The sequence below is a fragment of the Tympanuchus pallidicinctus genome, unplaced genomic scaffold (assembly GCF_026119805.1).
Source record: "Tympanuchus pallidicinctus isolate F22 unplaced genomic scaffold, pur_lepc_1.0 scaffold1, whole genome shotgun sequence".
In the NCBI taxonomy this organism is placed as follows: domain Eukaryota; kingdom Metazoa; phylum Chordata; class Aves; order Galliformes; family Phasianidae; genus Tympanuchus; species Tympanuchus pallidicinctus.
The window spans coordinates 98,579,036-98,601,235 of NW_026294618.1; the positions used below are offsets into that span (position 1 = coordinate 98,579,036).

The window sequence follows — 22,200 nt, forward strand, 5'->3', positions numbered from 1 at the left end:
ATTTACCTCTGTTTAGAGTCTTTCTTCTTAGCCCTAAAGTGTGATTTTAGTTGTCTGTGAGTCCCATGTAACTGAAAAAGTGTACTTGCATGGTATTCATCAACCCAACTGGTGTTAGGCATGGGACTGGGAACAGTGATCTCTAGTGCACTCTCCATGACACACCTGGGAAGTTAGCTGTATTATCAGTCATCATTGTTGATAAACTAAGAATTCTCTGTCTCCTATAGGGGTGTTAACAGTCCTGAGTAAAATATTTTGCGTGAGTAAGGTATAATATCCTGTGACTGCTGTTTACACATATTGCTCTGAGGTCAGGCACTTCCAACACTCAGTCATCTACTGATTTAAAATACTACTAAGTTGAAGGGTCAGTGTAAGCATCAGGCTGCTTTTATTTCTAAGATTTTAATGTCTTGTTCAACTGTACAGCAGGAATTTTTTATTCGCAGTCATACAAGCATTTTTGTCTAAATAGAAGGCTTCAGAATGCAGCAAAATGTGAACTTGGTTAGCCATTTCTGATCTCCCATCTTCCAGGCATCTCTGGGTATGATGCTGTAACTTCTCCGTTCTTATATTCCCATTGTTACAGAGACACGTGCAAGGCATTGAGCAGATTTTAGATACAGATCTCCTATGTCTGAATTGCCTAGAGGTAAATCCGTGTGACACCACAGGTACAGAGCAACAATGGCAAATAATCACTGTTTCCAGTAGGGAGAGAAATCTGGTCATTTCTGTGCATGAGTAGCACACGTGCCTGCATACGTGCCTTGCGTGAGAGAGCTTTTCATCTTTGCTTCTCAAGCTCAGGAGACTGTGAATTGCCTGTATAGCATAAAATTCTTTTTGACCTTTTCCTACTTCTGTTCACAATCAGCTCCTGTTGTCATGGACGTTTAATACAATTCTATAGTTGCTTTCTGCCTAAAAGTCTCCTAGTCCTGATGTTCCTTTAACAGAAGAAACCTGTATGTATTTTCTGTATGTGTTGTGTTAAGGCCCTTCTCTGTGCTAGGGTTGGAAAAAGGAATTTGTCCCCAGCAGATAGGATAGATAGAAAGCACTGTTTTCAGGTTCTATAATCAAGACAGATACAACTGCCTGTTGCCATGCACCATATATTTTCCACATTATAGTAATGGATGCAGTGCTGCCACCTGCTATGTCAGGACTTCCAGCTAATTGGAATAAGTTATGTGCATTCCAGTTATTCTTACAATCTATAAAAGGCTACTTTGTTCTAAACTAGATAATAATTTTTGATGGATTTCCTTATGCTAGCAGATATTGCTGTATTCTGATGAGAACCATTGTGTTTTTTTCACAAACACAGGTGTTTTCTGCATATATTAAGGTTTTATAAATGATTTTTGCTACTGAGCTTATGCTTATGCCATTTGGTGTAGGTGATAGGACCATCACCCAGGGGTGGGTCTACACCCAGATGTAGCAAATCCTGAGAGGAATCTAAAAATAAGACGTGGTTAAGACAGTATTATTTGCCCTTAGCTGTTTGCTGAAAAAATTGCTGTGAGCCCTGCTGCTCCAGCACAGGATTGTTGAGTCAGGGCCTGAACCACTGATTGAGCACCTGGGGAAAGGAGCTGGTCAGCTCTGGGAGCACAAGTGAAGGCAATTCAGCTGTGTGACTGGAAGAGGTGGAGCCTGGCTGCACCAGTCTTAGACCTCATCTAAGAACTGACTGTCACTGGAGGGGAGGACAGGATGGGACTGTCCTTCTGGAGATCCCTTCTTGGTGAAGCTTTCCCCTACAAACCTAGAGTCTTCTGATGCAGGTGAGCCTCCTTCCTTCCTTTGTTCCTTGATAGATCTTTTTTATTGTGCCAGTCCTTTCATCATCCCACCTTTGTTGTAACATCTTTCCCATTGTATCGATCTGTCTATTTGCTACATCTGGGAAGTGTGATGGGTGCTACTACTGATACTCTAGGTTAAAGATTGGCATGAAGGAGTGACCAAGATTATGTTAATTAAACAGTTAAACTGTAATATGTTGTAAACTTGGGTTAGCCCTGAAGTGGCTAGGCAGTTAGACTAGATGATCTTAAAGCAGAACAACTGTTTCATTTCATTGATGCGATCCATTATTGCTCCTGTGCTCAGTCTGGAAAGGATGTATTTTAGCTCTGTTAGGAAGCGTGACCTTTTTTTTCTCTGAGGTCCCTCATTCAGTCCTGAATATGAACCAATGAGGAGTTGCTCTGCTGAAACTGTAGGTTTCATCCATCCAGCCTTTGTCTTCCTTACATCAATACTAATTGGAACTAATTATCTGTTCTCTCCTTCCTCTTCCATTCTTCCAAGCTACTCTTTCAAAGCTGAGATGGTAGATGATAGCAGTGATACCTTCTAGCGTTAGGCCAACCATCGATTCTGTGATCGAATATATGATTTTGTGCTATAAAAATATGGCAATATTTTTATATTATATGTCTTTTTGGATTGTTTTTTGGCAGTATGTCTTTTTGGATTGTTTTTAGTCAGAATGTTTAATACCATTTAGAGCTTTTCAGAATGGCAATAGGAAAGAAAAATGTATCATTACATTAGATATAAAATTGAAGATTTTTGTGCAAGGGATCTCTTTTATAACTCTCTATGCACAATTTGAACCTAGTGTTATTTGTGGCTAACTATTGAGATGAGGCTGGAGGAAGCAGTGTTCAGTCTTGGCATGAAGAAAACTTTTGTGGTGACTGTTTACTAAATGCATTTGCTGTTTGATTCAGGTAGCTTCATCAGTTCTGTGGAGGAGTTATATAAAAATGGACGGTTTTTGCAGAATATTTTCTGTTGAAACCTCTATGTTAAGACCATTTTGTTCACATAAGGATACACGTTCTGTGTGGAACTGTATGAAGTATACAGCGTATCTTAAATGAATGAGTTTATATATTACACAAACATTACTTTGTAAAGCATGAGGAAATAAGCATGTGCTGTTTTTTCTATGTTTATCTTAAACAACTCTTTTAACCTTGTGAATTAAGTGAATGCACAGAAAGAAAAGGACAAGTTTGTTCAACAGTCTTGTTGGCTCTTGCTGGTATACTAACTAAATCAATATGCATTCTACATATTCTTTTATATTGTCCCAAACAAATAATGTCTGGTAGCTTATTGTAGAGCTACTTTGATTGAGTATTGATTTCCATTTTTACTACACGTTTCCCCTTTGCAAACCTGATAAGACAGTTTTCCTAAGGAACTTGGAAGCTAAGTGCATGAGCAATCTTAGCAAAGTTGGTGTAGCTAATTAATTGCTAGGCTGGTCAGTCTTGGCTTTTTTGTTACAGCAAGTTTTGTCACATATAATTGTCAGTAGAAACGGGAATTAGCCTGTGATTGTCTGTGTCTTCATGATATAATTAATAATTTTCTTTAAATGTGTATTAATCAAAGACTCAGTTATTTTTAAGAAGACTGAAAGATCTGAGAAATGCCCTTTGTCTTTGATCGTTTCTTAAACTTGTAATTAAAAATATCTAGAGCTAATACTTTTTCCTCCGAAAGAAGTTTGCCAAAATGGAAGAATCTAGCAAGATTAATTAATTTCTGCTGTTGCTGAGAGCAGAATATGTGGAATTCAAAGCTTGAGAGTTGGAAAGCTTCATTTTATGCTGAAACCCCTTACGGCATTTGAGGGGGAGAATGGCTCACTCTGGAAGGGCCTACATCTGCCCCTTTTGTTCTCAAGGAGTTTCTGCTACCCTTTTCTTCTTAGAAGAGTTGGGAAATGAAGCTTAAGAGAGGAGTATAAACTTAATTTTTCATTTCTCTTTCTTCACTTTTTCATCTGCAACTAAAATCACTAAGTTCACTAAAGGTTCCTCACCTCGTTACACGAATTGGGAAACTTTGTGGCAAAAATAGATTATCATAATTAGGTGGAAGAATAAATGTCTCATTTATTTTTCCAGTTCCTCTCCAGTTTTCCTTTTCTCCGTTCTTAGATACTTTGCAATATGTGCTTGCCCATGGTTGTTCTTTTCACTGCCAGGTTGCTCTAGAAAAAATCTGTAGTCTGAGGAAGTGTTACTGAGTGAAGGTGATTTTCTATACAAGAACCTGTAGAGTATTGACATCAAAAGAATCACTCCCTTAAATCATATTCCATAATTCATAACTAATGAGGTCTTTGTTATTCATGAAATAGTTATTCGTAGATTATTCTCTATGCTGACATGTGGAAGCTCGGGGCAGTGATACTTTTGGAGATACTTTATTTGCAGAAATCAGTTCTTCTTAAAACATTCTTTTCACATGCAGCAGTTTACCTCTTGTTTACTAATGTATACTGTGAAGAAGATTTTAGATTCTCCCATGACATATTAGTGGTAATGTATATTGGCGGCGCACTCAGTAACCCTGTAACATTTTGTCTTGCTCATTTCTGTCACCTGTAATTTTACACAGAGAGAGACCTATCATTCAGAATATACTGAGGGAACATAGAAGTTATGGTGATTCATATATTGCAAGTCTGCCATAATAGAGAAAGAACCATACATAGAATGAAGTAATATGATGTGAAATAAAGTGATGCAGGACAAGAACTGACAGTTGCATTACATTACTCAGTGGAACCGAATCTAAAACTGCTGCAGGGGAATGAATACGTGATATGTAATATGGACCAATATACCATGTAGACCATTTAATATATTGAGAAACTGATGTTTAATGCAGTGTTGGAACAGGGTGTATAATGAATTCTGTGAGGAGAATTTTCTTTTAATCGTCCTGGTTTAGGCATGGAAATAATGGGATACATTGTTGTGCTAAAGAATAGCTGACCTCGTCTCTGCATGCAAAAGAAGAATCTTGAAATGAGGCACTGCATAAGGAGGACTACATGATTAAGAAAATTGGTTTCCCAAAGTAGCAGCATCAGGGGTCAAATCAATCTTGGACGGAATCAAAACATGTACATTTTTTTTCTCTAATTTGTATCATCTTTAAAGAAATACAGAGCTCCATGTAGATAAATAAATAGAATCAACTTTCCCCAAAACAAACCCAGCCCCCCACACTCCACACAATTATATTTAAGAAAAACTTAAGCTAGTCATGAGAAGTTTGTCTTTTGCAGAATTAATGTTTAGTCAAGTTATTTTTTTCGGTGTTGTCAATTTTTTTTCTTCCTGGTGATCAATTGCATATCCCCTGTTTCAGAGGATCTGCCCACATCCATTTACTGAGTAGCAAAGTAATATTTCATGCCTCTTGATTGGTATATGAAAATGGTATGTAAATTTAATTAAGAACGTATAATTCTTCACAGGAGAATTAAGATGATCTGATGGGGTTGCTTACAATTTGAATTACAGCAAACACAGTACCTTGTTAAAAGTGGAAGAAGTCTCCCTATGGATTATTAAAGGCCTTTCAGAGGCGTGAAAAAAATGCCATGGTGTTAACAAATATATCCATAAAGAACTTTCATGCATTTATAAAACCTGTTGCTAAGGTGTGGAGAAGTCTTAATGTAGGTGAGTAAATGCTTCAGGAGATGCCTCTCATAGGCACTCAATTTAAAGGGCAGCCTATTTAATATATTCTATAAGAACAGAGAGACAGCTTATAAAAAGAACATTAAAGCACATTTATGTCCTGCAAATTGGCTAGGGATCATACTATCAGTATGTATTGATTTTTCAGCTGTTATTTTTCACTCATTAGTTGTGTGGATGTATTCAGTGACAGAACAGGTTAACCTGTGTCATGTGCTTTTACATCCCTTATGGAAATATGGGGATGTTTCCCCAGATGGGTGTAATTCCTGGTCAGAGTTTCTTAAAGTAGCTGAGTTTGTAACAGAGAAAACTAAGAGAAATAGTCTTTTTGTTCCGATGGTGCCTAGTTTCACATTTCAAGGTAAGTAGAGTGAGGCAGGAATTTGACAGATAACATTTTGGTTTACTTCTGTGCAGATTGAAAGGCAGGAACTATTTCAACTGTGTGCATGGAATATTTTGCAGTTCTTACGTGCTGCTGAATCACAAAAGATAATCAAATTATTTATCTAGAAAAATTATCTAGGGTACCTGCTTAGTCCAAAGAACAGTGTTAAAATATTATTTTTCGGTTACATCCCCAAAGGAGAAGAACATTGTGAGGTTATTGTGTGGTCTGTAGGAAAAAAAAAAAACAATACCATTGATCTTAAAACTAGGGTGTTTAATTTCTTTTTTCTGTTTACCTCCCCAGTTTTTATGCTTCTCTTTCCAATGCTTTTTCTCTCATGCTCATTGCATTTTTGGTTACTAAAGAGAAGTCCTAAGCTTTTTTTACCTCCCTCTCTCTCCTCTGTTTTGTTTCCCTCTCTCTATTTTAGGAAAACCCCTTTTCTTCTCTTTTTTGAAACTTCCCTATGTCTCTCCTGGTATTCAGCTGGTAAGAAGAAAATCATTAGGGAGTGCAGCTGGCATCTCTTTCCATCAGAGATGGGTCTGTAGCCCACCTTAGAAACAAACAGATGCTGAGGCTCACTGACTGTTTCAAAAGAATACTTCACATGCCCTATTTCATCTACTACTTCTTTGGTTCATTGCATTGATGTACCCTGGCATAACATGAAGTTTTCAAAAGCGCTGAAGTAATCAAGAGTCAGAAGATATGTCTGCATGAGAAACCCAAGTGAACTTTGCCTGTTTTCTGAACTGACCGAAAACCATGTCTTCTCAGCATGACTGAGTAGCCTCACCTTGAGCAGGGCATGGTGTCTGGGTGCCACAAGGTGTGTGCATGTGTTATCAGTTAGTATAGCACAACTTACAAACAATGTAGTAGTGCATATAGCAATGTAGTAGTAACTTCAGCACTTTAAAAGGATTTTGATGCCCTTTACAATTTTGTTCAAAAGTGTGGATAGCCTTTTCTTTCTTTCCAAAGGTAATCCACATAAAAATCTGTATAGTTATGGTTATTAGTAATGGAATCAGACAATGTTGGCAGGCATCTGGGTTCTAATAGGGATTAATATTTTAATGAGATGGTGCAGGAGTTCATATGAAATGGTAAGGATGTAGATGGATAGGAGTCAGGGTTTTGTGTAGTGACTGCTCTGGAAGTTATCCAAGTCATCAGAAAAGGTTCAGGCAGAGAGAGATAGAGAATGAGAATGTCTTTAATATATTAAAATAAAAACATTTTAAATAGGGAATTTGTGGTGGATTTCTTGTTCCAGAGGATTGATTTTAAAGGACTTTCCTGTAATGGAGGCTTTTCATTTTTAGCTGAAATTGGTTGAAGGAGATAGGTGATTTTTAGCAGAGCTGGTACAAAGCAGGAATGCCAGTGAAGTTGGAGCTCCTCTGAGTGAATGGCGTGGGAGCACTTATATTCTTTCCAAGTGCAAGTATTAGGGATCTCAATTAACAGTGATCTGCTGAGCCTATTCTTCTACTGCAGTGTAAGCTTAGCTCTTATTGAGGAGTCTCATTCTTTCCGGGACTTTCAGTATGTTCTGTAGAAATAAGGCTTGAGTAGGTTGCCTCAGTTCTTGGGTACAATGTAAATCCGTAAAGTTCAGCAAAATCTTCACCACAGCATTGAAGCTAACCAGCTGGCTTTTATCTTGCATGAAAACCGTATCGGAGCAATATATTTGAACAGATACTCAAAGTCATGGCAGAGGAAGATAAGGCTAAGTCCTTTGCAGAAGAATCCTATGCAACAGAAAGTGGATGGAAATGGCCTGAAATCTTGCAGTTGGAAAGAAGAATAATCTTTCTACTGTAAAGTATTTTTAACTATTTCAGTGAAATCCTGACTCTTCATATGGTGTTACTCACAAACTGTTGTATCCCATTCAGTTCTGAGCACTCCCTGCCCCTAAGAGGCTGTGCTAGAAAAAGGAAGCAAATGGAAGTCTCTCAAGCAGGAAGGGAATAAGATCTTTGTGTGTGTGTGTGTGTGTGTGTGTGTGTAAGGTTTGTTTCATTCTTTAACAGCAGAAGCACACGTGTGTTAGTTTTGGCTTTTTTTAGAAAGCAGAACAGTTTATTCCTCTGTACTTTAAGGAAAAAAAAAAAAAAAAAAAAAGACTGGCTTTTAGGTGGTCGCTTGGCTGGCTCTTAAATCAAGAGTAATACTGAATATAAGAAGTGTGGACTTGTGTATTGTGAAATATGTTGCACAGAGTTTTCTGGTGAAAAATATGATACAGAAATTTGACATGAAAACATTACTTGATAAAAATAGAGTATTCATGCCTTTGCATTTTGAACAGGTGGTGTTCTAAAATGTGTAGGCCCTCTCCATATAAATTAATTTTCCTGAAAGTGCAATCATTTGTTGCTGTTGGCTTTTTTAATGACAGTTTTTATTATTCTATGATTTCTGTCACTTTCCTCCCCCTCCCCCCCCCCCCTTTTTTTTTTTCTTTTTTTTTCGGTGGGTTTAATTATTGTTTCTCTCATACTGTTTAGAAAGGTTAATATTTAGAATAAACAACTTCATTAGGATAGTGGATTTGTAATTAAATATAACTAAACTGTTATCTGTCCTGGGTACTCTAAACTGCATAAAAAAGAGGAATGAAAGACAGCTCTTCATTCGCCTGATGCTATTAGTTTTTGCCAATAAAGGAAAATACACATAAATAAGCTTTCTGTAAGACTTATGAACTATCTGACTTAAGCATAGAGGAGCATTCTTTCTGACCTGGCACAAAGGATGTGGTAGACTGGGCCAGCTATTCATAGATAAATGAAATTTCCAACAAAGTTGAAGAAGTCCCACATTTGTAACAAAGTATAAGACAAACGTATCAACCAGAACAAGTCAGAAATCTTCACTGCGTACCTGGCTTGTATACATCAGGTTGAAATGATCAGACACCCATGAACATGTATATATGAGAAGTGGAGAAAAGCAGACGTGAATCTGTTTTTCCACTTTTTCCTAACCAACCATTAAAACTAAAAATAGAGAGAATATTGCTAAAGAAATCAGTGGGCAACGCACAAAATCTCTGATTGTCACTGTGTAGCTCTTTGATTGTGTCCAGTAACACTGTGAAGCAGTTTTCTACAGTGTTCTTTTCACTTATGTAATGAAGTGGATGCTAAAGGAAGACAAGGTAGGTAAGTTGCATGCCGCTTGCTGTAGCTGGTCATGTATTCCAAAGGAAAGTTTCCATTTGGGTCCTTGTTTCCTTTACAGTTGCTAGCGGCTGGTTTCAAGTTCTTCCTTTGCCAGTGAGGCCCCATGGATATGTGTGTGCAATGGGTCTGCATTGTGTGTTACATATTTGCTTTATGCTCTTTGCTCCAGTCACAAGAAGGATGATGGTTGTTAATGGGGTAATTAACAAACATGTTTTCAGCTTGGCACTCGTGGTGTTGGAGTGCTTTCTGCTGCAACCAAGTTAGGCAGTGGTGGCTTTTGTCTCCTAATGCAGGCAAGTGTAGTGTGTATTTGATTACCTCCACTCAGAGCTTGTTTTGATCGATTTCTTAAAGTGATGTAAACAATTATACAGAATTAGACCTTTATAAAACGAAATAAGAACTGGAAAGATTTTCTCCATAAATCAGTCCTTTATCATACCTATTCAGTCAGGAAAGTAACACATTAAATCAAGGGAAGTCAGCTCATAAGCAGGCTTTTTTTTTTTTTTTCCTCCCCCCCCAAAAAAAATGCCTTCTAAACACTTTGGTTTCTAGGAATAGATTTCAAAATTAAGATAATTTCTCAGGGGAGTCTCTTATTTGAGAGATTAGTAGTAAAGTGCAGCAGTAGTCTACTGCAACAAAGGGGCTTCCCAGGGCTTATCTTATTTCCCCTTCCTAACTCTTCTACAGAGCAAGCTCTGAAGAGGAGCTAGTGGGGAAATGATGCCTGGGAAGTGAGTTTCTGCTTGTGTTTATATGTTTGACGTATTGCAGAAATAGCCTTGGGTTGACTGCCATCACTGCAGGTTGTTTCAGACGTGCAGGTTTGTTGTAGTTCTGTACATAGCAGCAAAGAGGATTGGTTTTTGCTCATGAGAAGAATAATTTTTAAATTCAGTTATCAAGAAATTCCACATTGGCAGCTTGCTGCATTAAAGGGTTTTTCTACAGTGTGAAGGTGAGTGACAGTCTGAGGATGTATTAATTGTTGGCACATCCAGATTCCCTGTGTGATTTGAAGAGACAAATTGTGACCTCATTTACCTTGTCCTTATTAGCAGCTGAATTGCAGTCCGTGGAAATATCCCTCAAGTGTCTTCATAAAAACTTGAAGATAATCTGAGGCTGCTGATTTGCTACTTCCCATTATTAGGCCAGAGAAGAATTACTGTAAAGAAGGAGCTTATATATACTCAGATCTGGGGGGAAACTGGGGTTATATATTTTGTAGCTGTTAATGCGCGGAGCGCTAACTTTAAAAAGCTGACTGTGAAACATTAAAAGCTTTCTACCACAGCAGCAAAACTGCCTGTCATGGGACTGTAGTTCTTGCAACAGCCTTTTAAGAGAGCGAAACATTGCTACTGAGTTTAATTGCCCAGAATTGTAGCTTGTGGCCCCTCCAGCCATGCTGCCGTTTCAATTAAATTTCCTTTTTTATTTTTCTGAATCTTTAACACTCTCCCTTGGAGTCTGATCGTGTGAGGTGCTGGATGTCTTTTGGGAAGAGTCAAGTACTTTCAACTCCCGGAGTCTTCCCAAGAATGTTGGGTATGCTCAGCTCACCACAGGAGAGCTCAGCGTTTCCTTTGATGGTACAGTGTGCATAAGAGGAGAGGTAGCAATGATGGTGAATGCATTAAGCCAATCTATAGAGGCACCTGTCTGTAAGTGCACAGTTTTGTAAGCTAAGAGGTTAATCACTCCAGTAACAACTTCTTTTAAGAAAACCTACAGTTTACAACGTAATCCTTGAAATCATTTCTAACTTTTTTTCAACAGTGCTCTCTCTGGACAGCTGATAATACAGTCTCTTCCTGACACACCGTTATGATACACAAATGAAAAATGTCTCACAGAGTAAAAGGTTTCACTCTGTATCTTCTTTGCGTTATTTTCAGTTTTCCCTGGGGACATTCCTATACTTCAAAGCATAGATGGTGATTTGCAGAGCATCCTGTTTTCATTAGGAATCTTTTTTTTTTTTTTTTTTTTTTTTTTTTTTTCCGCCTTTTTTCTATTTCTTTTACCTTGTGTTTGAGAATCTCTGTCACTAACTTGGCCAGTAATTTCTCATCATGTCTTACCAAGCAATGTGTTTGTTACCTGGTAATCAATGTCATCTTCTGCTGCTTATTATACTTTGGGGAAATTTGGCAATTAAGTGCAACATGAATGTTTAAGAGGAAGAAAAGTGAAGGAGAAAATATTCATTTTCAAGTAGTTTATTGAGTAACTTTTAATTTCCCATTACCTCATCACAGTGCTAGCACTTCATATGTATGCAGAAAGTTCCACCCTGCTCTTCAGAAATTTGAAACAGCCAAAAGCAAATTTGCTACTTTTTTGGAACAAATATGAGAAACATTCTGTGCTTGTTATAAATTATCTTGCTCAGTCATCTTGTAAAGCAGCCTTCTGTTTTTTCACTTAAAAATTAATTTCTGATGTCCTCTCAGTGTGGTCAATGCTAACAATAACTGGTTTCTTCAGGAAACACCACTGCCATTTGAGGTTCATCATTCTGGATGTAATTCTTTTCCTTTTTAAAAATTAATGAATTTACTACCGATTAACTGACTGTGAAGTGTACTGATTTATTTCCTTCCTGTCTGCTTGTTTCAAGTGACTCGATTCTATTGGAAGTCAATAGTAGTGATATACATATCTGTAATTTGTCTATTTACATATGGTACATATTTTATTCTAAAGAAGCATTCTTGTACGTATACATATGGGAAGAAATGGTGTTTTCCCAACAGTGTCAGTCAGCTTTTTGTATGGCAATTGTTTGTCCGCACCCTGTGAAATCCGTTGTATTGATAGCTGTGGGGCTTTCTTATGCTTTATCATCTTCTATTCAAAAGCACTTACATGCTTGCTAGCATGATAAACAAGTAGGAGGGACAAGAGGAAAGGAGAGAAGTGATTGCATTAAATGGAAGAGAAATTCTTGGAATGACAAATTAGACAAAAAAAAAACAAAGACAACCAGGAGGCTTGGAGTCTGTATAATGTAAAACATCAAGGTAAACTATTTCACATTCAGCTTGGCTTTTTGTCTAACCTTTCATGATTCTTGCAACCAAACAAAACTGCCAATATTTTTTTTCATGATTGATGCTACTCATTGAATTGACACAAGTTTATGAACTGTACAGCCTCAATTCAGCAATTTTCCTTATTTGATGTGAATTTGTTACTTGTTGGAAGAAGTATTTTCAGCACAAGTCACTTTTGGGTCCTGATGGCATGACGTTTTGCCTGAAATTTGAACTAGCCTTGCATTCCTCATAGAACACTGGAATACTTAATGATTTCCCGAAATTAGAGACTGAAACAAAAGTAGAAATTAAAACTGTACCCAAGTCTTTTCCAACTGCCCATAAGAATTAAAAAAAATTCTCAATTTCTTTGCAACAATTCACAGGCAGAAAATAAGAGCTTTTGTGAAAGCCTAAGTAGCATAGTTGGCTTTTATTTTCTATGTCTACATTTTATTATTATTTATTTATTTATTTTTTAAAGCAAACCAGAACAACAACCAAAAACAAAAATACAAAAAATAATCACTTTTTACCTATCAAGTCAGTTTTGACTTAGAATATATGAAGTCAACAAGGACATCTGAAAAAGAGTGAAATCTTAGCTAAGCTTCTCGTGTAGCTGTCCTATTAGCTACAGTATCATAGTCTCAAAATTTTGATTTCTTGTGGTCTGCCAGACTAGGAAGAAGTGCTCTACATCATCAGAGAAGGTGGTACTTTAACTTCTCTGTATTTACATAAAATACACGTAGAGTTTGACTAAATGTGTTGGGGACAAAGATAGAGATTGAGTCGGTGATCAAGGACTTTGTATTCCTCGTGGTGTTTTAAGGACAGTGCGATTTTATCACGGGTATAAATTGCAATGATTGGTGGTGACAGTGAGGAAATTGTCTGGCCATCACTGCAGGGAGGGCTGGAGGGCAGCGAATTGCTAGCCAGCATGTGATCCACTGGCTGACTCAGCAGCGAGCTGCCCTGTGTAAAAATTCAGTCCCCCTTCTGCTTATAAGCTCCCCTTGAGTAGTGGAAGAGCACAGTGAGGTGTCCCCATAGCCTTCTCTTCTCCAGGCTGAACAAGCCCAGCAGTCTCAACTTTTCTTCATAGCCCTCTAAGTGTCTTTGTAACCCTTCCCTTCTCAGGAAGAATGATTCACAAATTTGCTTATCTTCCCAGCAAGGAAATCAAGTACAAGCTTCAATTGCAATTGATAACTACAAAGACTGGAAAGCATTTGGACATCTCTCTGTTTTTTCTTTTACTCAAATATTGCTCTTTCCCCTGTTCTCAAGACCTTTCTAAGCACTGCTGTAATCCAGGGGTGCAAGATGTATCTGTGTTCTTCATTGAGAATCTTTGTTAGGAATTATTCAAATAGGAGTCCTCAGTTATTTTTGAAATCATCTGTTTTATAAAAACAAAGTGGCAGAAACTTTGAAAGCATAAACAAATACATGCTATTTAATAAATATAATATTCTAAAATCTCATGCTAAGACATATGTTAAGTGAAAGGGCTGCAACTTCCTCCCCTCTGTGCTGAATTTAATCTTACAATGAAAGATGAGGCTAGATGGTATCCAGGCAGTGTGTGTAGTTTCATATTGCACATTCTCATAATGGAAGAGAAAACCTTTACTCATTTAGATTTAGTTTAAAAATATTGCAGCAATCCTGTCTCAGGGAATCTTTATATTGATGTCAAAAAAGAAAACAATACTTTCAAAGGAGATTATGTAAAAACCTTAAGAGAATTATTTCTAATCTTGTTCTTCTCTCCACTGATAAAAATAACTACCAGGACTTTTTGTAGGAAACCGTGTTTTTTGTATTTAGAGTATCTTTGCTGACAGGATCAAGACAGAACAAACTGATATAGTGTCTGCTGTCATTTAAGCACTGTTTTGTAGAGTTTTAAAAGAAATACTGTATGAAAAGGTAAACTATGCTTTTATTTTGTTACTCTACCAGTAGGGAGATTCCAGTATTGTATGTTAAAATTGTGAGGTGCGAGTTTGTAATTTGCCATAATAAGAAACACTCATAGCAAACTTAAACAAACATGAATTCCAAGGTTGCTTCTACCAAGGGGTTCCCTTAAATTGTCTGCATTGTACTTTGGGTATGGTTTTATAGTGTACTATTCAACTTTCTCTCTGTACTTCAAGACTTAAGAGCAGGGAGGAAAGCAATACAGGTATTTCTTAATTACGTAAGTACGTAGCTGTTCCTTAGCTTTGGGATAAACATCAGAGAGTAAACGGATGGAGTAGATCTTCCAATGACACAATAGAGTGAAGTTGTGGTGATACAAACTTCCAGTGTATATCTCAGCATATCTGACTACATTACTGAAAAAAGCTAAATTTGAATGAGAAGGCTTTCTGCATAGCAAATATTAGGTTTCTAATCCTCAATTAAATTTTATTTTCATTCATATGGCTTCAGCTTCTAATTAGTACAGGTCTCATATGCATATATGCAAAAGGCAAATATGCATTTCCTTCAGGCATAAACGTAAGGTAAGAGCTGTCATTTATGTTTATTCTTACACAGCATCTAGCAAAAGGAAATTGTATTAGGTGCTATCAAAATAGGACTTAAAAAAAAAAAATTAAAAATACAGACTGAAATAATTCAATTTTCCCAATTTTTCCAACTTCCTTCTTAGACTGTCTGGTTCAGTTACGTATGGCTCACTGCTGATTTTGCTGTTGGTATGGAGCTGCAAACCATAAGATTATGCAAAAATGTAAGAGTTCTTTGTACTGCCTTAATTTCCAATGCTGTGCATTCACAGAAGAGAAAAATGCTGCATCTCGTTGGTAATGATTCTGTTGTTTCAGAGTAAAAAGCGTTTTAAAGAAACTGGAAAAGTATTACGTGAAAAGTTAACAGTTTCTTCCAAAAGAGCCCCATGTTGCACATCGATAGCAGTCTCTCTAATACTTTTTCATTCTTTTTATCATATATTTCTGGAGAATTAGTATTACTGTACTGTTATATGTCATGTACATCCTTGTGTTCTAAGGAGCAACAAGCAGTTTGTGTGTCTGCATGCTTGGTGTGATATCTAGACTAGCACAGTCAGAAAGATGCAAGGAAAACTATATCTGGATTACAATAAAATCTTAAGAACCGCGGGTTACAGTGATATGTGTCTTCTGAGTTCTTTCAGAAGAAAATAAGGAGTAAAGAACTAATAACAAAAATTAAAAAATTGAAACCAGTATCATTTGTATAAGATGTTTAATTGCATCTCTGCAGTTTAAAACTGCAGCAGTTGTTGATGGTTAGTATTATTCCTTTAATTGCTTTCAGTTCAGTTTCTTTTCACTCCTACTGCCGTTGAAAAGAAGCTATGTGGGCATCCAGTGTTTGCCTTCATCTTTCTGTATCTGAATATTCATGGAATAGCTGAGGTTGGAAGTAACTTCTGGAGACCATCTAGTCTTAGCCTCCATGCTCAGAAATTAATTTTTTAGGTAATTGAATATGTATTTCTAATTATATATATAGTATAATATATATTTGTCAACGGTTTAAGGGCTGGTTTGGCCCTGTTCCGTGATGAGCGGGGCGGAGGGATCCGCACATCCGTGCCTCCGGAAAAAAAGAAACAGGGGACCCCAGAATAATTAAAACAGCGGCACCGATCTGAGGAGAAACAAACTAATTTACTAAGTATATTATCGGAAAGCAAGATAACACACTATAATACAATATAATCAGAATTGAAGCTAATAAATCAAATATAATGAGAGAGAGAATGTCTGAAAGGGTGGATAGGCCTCACCACAACGCTGAGGTGAGATGTGCAGTCCAGTTGAGCAGCAGGGAGACCGGAGCAGCGCCCACGACGAAGGGCAGGTGAGAAAGAGCAATCAGGCAACCTTGCAAGAGTTAAACCTCCTCTCCCTGAGTGCAAGGTCCCCTGGGGAATGTAGTTCTTCTCTTCAGGGCAGATACCCAGGACTTGAGCATTGACAATTAAAGTCCCAGTGCCCCACATGATGTTATGGTGTGGAATACCGAAAGCCAAAAATCACAAAACCATGACAATATTACAGTATTATGTAATATTTTTATAGATATTTTGCACTGCTGGGGGTAAATTGAACAAAAGCCCAAACACCGTTGTTTTTCTTATAGTTTTGTTGTCTGAGTTTATCCAGGGCTTTGAGTTCTTTCATTGTATTTTAATCAAAAACATCGCTGAGCGTATCTGTACTTGTGCCATTACTTACATGTCATGCAAGAAAATAAGAATAGATCGGAGAAGAAAAGTTTTTAAAAAATTCTGACTTAACATTTCAAATTCTAATTGCGAGTGCTCACTTCTTCTGAGAAGGTCAGGCTTTTTCAAATCCATTACACTTTCTGTGGATTCAACTTGGAAGACTTTCGGGTGATGTCAGCTTTGTCCAATGTACACACAGTGTCTGGTGTAATGGTATCATTGTTTATGATCTTTGCCATGGATATATTGCAATCGATAGCAAATGGAAAAATACAACTATTGGGAATAGAATCTCAGTAGTTGCATTGTTGTTTTTAATTCTTTTTTAAGTTCACATTGTTTGTATTGCCTTAGATAATGTAAACACCAGGAGCTGAGGTCCTGTTGTCACTGAATCATTTGCAAACATAGTGTTCTGTCATGTAAAGTAAGTGTGGGATTACTTAGTCATTTTTTCTGGAGTTCTTTTAGTCCAGTTGGCATTGATGAAATCTGATCCTGATGAAGATGTTAGAAGTGACTGAACTACTGGAGTTCAATTTGGTGGTTGTTTGCCCATTCGAAGCATGTTGGTTTAGTGGCACTCTTGCCACTGATTTTTGCTTTTGTTGTGGAATGGTCTTTAAAGACACTAAAGGTCTGCGAAACAGCAGTCAGCCAGAACATCCTTCTTAACTTTTGTTCCATCCATATTTTGTGCTGACCAAAGTCCTGAGTGTAGTTATTCAGAATTTTCCTTTCCTAGTAAGCCCAGACTAGGGAAAAAGGAATGCTCTGGTGCAAGTATTACATTTTCCATTAGCCTTAGGAAAATGATTCCCTTTCCCTTGGTTCCTCCTCTTAACGTGTCCTTAAATGGTTATACTTCTGATAATGCTGTCAGGAGAAATACTTCTGCAATTTTGCTTTGACCTTTTTGCTCTTCCTTATGTTCTCCCATTAGTCTTAAACAATATAAAACTAACTAAGCTTGACTCTTCATATGAAAACTGGCCGAAATCTCTTTGGGAATCATAGAGCATTTAAGGGACAAAACATTCCATGTGAGATATCTGGAAATGAATTATTCAGACAAGAGTTTTCAGGAACTATTGTTAGGAGAAGCAGTCTTCAATATCTTCTTCATTACAGAATTAGAGCAATGAAACTTAAATGAAGGAGTGGTTAGTCCAGAAAAAAGCCAGATTTCATCAGTCATTGAACATGTGTGGAAGACAGCTGAAGGGTCTGCTTTTGTACCACTATTTTCTCCCACTACCGATTGCAAAATCGACCACTGAAGATCATTTCATTTTGACCATTGAGAATCATTTCATTTGAGTGAAAATCGTTTTTCATGAGACAGATTCCATTCTTTAGCCTGTTTTACTCTATGCTGTCATCTTACTCTGCTTTATATTATTTCTTATATTTTTAGTACCAGTTCATATACTGTGAGAAAAATGAGCAGGGCAAAAAAAAAATATATATATATGGTTCAAATTTATGTAAATACAGGTAACTTCAAATTAGTTTGATAAAACACTATAGCTATATAAATGATGTGCAAAATGCAGATTCTTCTGGCAGTGTATTTCACAAGAAAGTTTGTTGATTTGAACAAGTTGTTTTCCTTAGCCCCTCTTAAGGGTGTGATATTCATGTTATGTTTTGCACTAGGAATCATACATTGTCAAATAATTTTTCTTTATTTTTTATTTTTTCTTTATTTTTTTATTTTTTTATTTATTTATTTATTTATTTTTTTAATAAAAAAATTATTATACTGCACTGATCATTGTCAACACTGAGAAAAGAGAAAAGTACCATGTGGGCATGTTCAGGATAAATGGTCTTTGCAACAACTTGTCCAAAACCCATCAAGATGAACATTTTAGATGCTGAAGTTCTATTTTTAAGATGGTTGAAATAGAAAAATTACACCGATTGTCAGTTACCCGGAACTGTTGTCAGTCATCTGGGTGCTCGTACTTGGCAGTATTAAATGTAGTGAAGCTTTTCTGTGCTCTTGCTGTTGTGACATGAATGGTAATGTATTGTCTCAGTGAACAATAAGTCTGATTTAACTGACTTCTGAGCAGTCTTATTCCTGTGAACTACAGCAAAGGAGCTGGGGAGGTGGCAGTGCAAGTGGCTGTGTATCATCTGCTGCATTCTCCAGCAAGGCAGAATTGTATTTAGTGCACCTACTTACTAATTAAATTAAGGTGAAGTTAATCCAAATAAATATTTCTCAAAAAAGCTTTGCATGGTAAGTTAAACACTTAATCCTCCTGCCAGTCCTGTGCATAATGGTTAATTTATTTCTATGGGAAACAAAATCTGGTGTCACTGAAGCTAGTGTAAATGTTATTAAAAATGGTGGAATTCAGCAGTTATGTCAAGAGCAGAGAGTTTCTTGTTACTATTATCTTATTTTTTAAGTCAAAAGGCTCTTTTAACTGAAGAACTGCAGGCTGTAGCTTGAGATAGTTGAATTTATCCTTCTACCAAAGTGATCTGAAGTTCCTCTTTGCAATGATTTTATAACAAACAAATAAATAAATGATTTTCTAACAAAAATGTGTTAGAATTTGCACTTCTGCATATATGTAGAGTTTGGTGCCTTGAAAAGGCAGCTTCTATCTTTCTTATACTAAAAATCCCATAGAATTGTCAGTTCCTACTGAAAAAAGCAGTGCAGCAATATGAATTTAACCAGTTATTTAACAACTACTGAGTTTAACAACTAGTGTATTTAATTATACATACATAGGACACAGTATTCAGGTAGACATAATATTTACCTTTACAGTTCACTGAACGATTAGTATGTTGCTCTGCACACTGATTTAATAACAGCAATTACACACTCCAATATCAGGAGGTACTCTATAGGAGCCACTTTTGTCTCTGAGGTTATGATGCTCTGAAACTGTGGTTTGGTAAAGTGTAACAACCTTTTCAGAGTTGTTAGACTAGCCATGTAAATCTTTCTTAGTTTAGGGATCATTGACTAGTTGGGCTGTAACAGCTCCTTAGGAGCCACTGAATCCCTGATCCAGCTAGCAGTTTTTGTGCTCTGCAGTCAGACTGATTATTTCTGTTAATATTTGCATTCAATCTTACCCCATACAAAAGCAGCAGGCAGATGGTGCTTGCAAATTTGAGTAAAAAGACCTGTATATTTTTAAAGGTTGAATGTACCTCCCATCCTGAGCTATGGATTCTTTCTGCACGTGACACAGAATAGCTCTATGTTTAACAAAAGCTAACAAAAAAAAATATGTTCCAGAGTTGATACTATTTGAAGGTAAGCTAGGCCGAAGCAGAACTGGTTTTCTCTGCTCATACTGCAAAAGAGCAGCAGTTCCTTTCTGGGTCTATTTACCAGTGTTTAGCTCTTTCACATAGCAAAGGAATTCAGTGAAAAAACAGAAGTCACGTTGTGAGCTAACCCATTGTCAGAATATTGATTGTAAAAGGGAGATTGTTCAATATATGTGACATGAAGTCTATTAAAATGCAGCTTTTCAAACATGAGTGGGGAAGGATCCCCTTTGTGAAAATAACCAAACATTTTTCATTCATACTTGTTGCAGAACGATAGGCACTAAGGAAAGTATTGGAAATGCTGATTTCAATTTACAGCTCTGTATTTATAGCTGCACCTTGGTTTTATCACAGTTGGGTTAGTTGTATGAATAATGGTTCGTCAGTGTGAGCATCAGGAAGTCACAGTATGGCCCTTAGTGCTGCATTATGAACTTATGAAAAGAGATCTCTAAAATGCTGTGAAGCATTTGATAAATTATTTGGAGTGGAAGCTGAAACTTTAAGCCACTCATCGTGCTGCATGTCTTTATAACAGTTGTTGCACAGACTTCAAGTAGCACGGCAAATGTATGTAAGGGTGCAGTTTGACAGAAAGCTTCTCTTTGGTGATGTATGCATCCTCCATATTGCGATACAAATAGGAATTACCCAAATCCTTTTTATAGTTATAGCCTGAAACAGCTGCTCTACATGGTTATGGGAGAATGATGTGCAATACCAGGAATGATTTTTTTTTTGTTTGTTTGTTTTTTTTTTTGAGGATTTGTGTTTAACAAGAGCAATTGAGTACATTAGTCATAGTCCAATCATAAACATGGTGATGACTCAATTCCAAATGCATAACATGGAAAGTGCAAGGTGGGCTCTGTAAAACAGTATCTTCCAGGGTTTTAGAGGTGTCTTTTAATCCAGACCTGAGTGCTTCACCACCAAAGCCAGCCCTGCAGATTTCTTTCTGATGAAGTCTTGCTGGCTGAGAAAGCTATTCAACTTATTCAGTGTACATGAGCTGATGCATGCTGACTGCAGTTGAGAGCTTGTAGCAGTGTGGACTAGAGCAAGATCTAGGCGCATGGAAAGATCTTTCAAGGAGGGACACATGGTAATCTGCTTTAACAGCTCATTACGAAATAGTCACTGTTGCTTTAAACTGTATTCAGCTTCCCTCTTGAAGATGCATGTAATGCATGGACTTGTATTACATACAGGCATGACAGGTGTCATAGGGTGATAGTTTCCCAACCCTACTGACCACAGTAATTTCTTAGGGATATCCTTCCTTTGTTACATTGCTTTGGACCTAAGCGCAGTAAGATATTCAAAAGCCATCCAGATGTGGATCCAGACCTGCTGTGAGTGGCCCTGTTTGAGCTGGGGTTGGGCCAGATGATCTCCAAGCATACCTTTGGTGTAAACCTTTATGTCATTCTGTGAAATCTGTATGAACTAATTTCTAGTGTAAGAAGAAAATATTTCCAGTGTCTGGAATATGAATACCCAGGGGATATGTTCGTTATGCCCAAAATTTCAACTAGATTATTTATTACTTTTAATAATCTTAATTTTGTGTATCTGTAGCTTCTAACAAATAGTTCTAAATTTTATTTTAACTATCCTTATGCTACCAATTTTATTTCACTGTTGTCAAGGTTTTAAATCACAAAGTCCTTGTCTTATGAGTTTATGCTCATGAAGTCCTGAAGAATTCTCTGTTTTGGAATTGACTATTTATGGAGGATTAAGGGAGTTCTTCAGTTAAAATAACAAAACCTCAACAATAAATCATAACATTAGCATTTGGGATTACTGCCTCAGTGCTGAGATGATAGTTTCTGAAATGGCGGTTTTAATGCATTTTCTGTGTATGTGCAACATCTTGGTTTCTTTGAATATTGTACATAAATGGAAGCATTCTGTACTGGAAATACTGTGTGATCTGAGCTCTTGAATCAGTAATTCTGTTATTCTACTTACCCTACTCTGATGCAGTATTGCATTGAATATACTTTTGTTAGCTGGAATACGGAAGAATACTTTGAACAATAGAAAACAGAACAGGGTAGCTCAGCTGGAAGAGACCTTCAGAGATCATCTCCTCCCACTGCCCAGCCATCTCAGGACCAACCAGAAGTTACAGCACTCAATGAGGGCATTGTCCAAATGCCTCCCGAACACTGACAGCCACAGGGCACCTGCTGCCTTGCTATGCTGCCCCTTCCAGTGTCTGACCACCCTCAAGCTGAAGAAGGTTTCCCAGTGCCCACTCTGACCCTGCCCTGGCACAGCTCTGTGCTGTTCCTTCCTGCCTTTGGTTCCCAGGAGCAGAGCCCTGCACTGCCCTCTGCTCCCCCTCCTCAGGGAGGTGCAGAGAGAAGTGAGGCTACCTCTTCTCCAGAATGAACTGCCCAAGCATCCTCAGCCTCTCTTCACGTAATGTGCCTTCAACCCTGTT

The 22,200-nt window shown here is 37.3% G+C and overlaps 1 protein-coding gene across 24 annotated transcripts in view; it reads left to right on the top strand.

Moving 5' to 3' along the window:
- The window catches only part of NRXN1 (neurexin 1), a 633,366-nt gene that overhangs the window by 392,568 nt on the left and 218,598 nt on the right, over window positions 1-22,200 (top strand). The window contains exon 1 of one of the 24 annotated variants that reach the window (XM_052668762.1): window positions 1,781-1,802. The exons of the other annotated variants lie outside the window; for them this stretch is intronic. The gene's annotated coding sequence lies outside the window, so the exon portion shown is untranslated. Of the gene's footprint in view, window positions 1-1,780; window positions 1,803-22,200 lie in introns of those variants that run through there. 24 annotated transcript variants of the gene reach the window in all.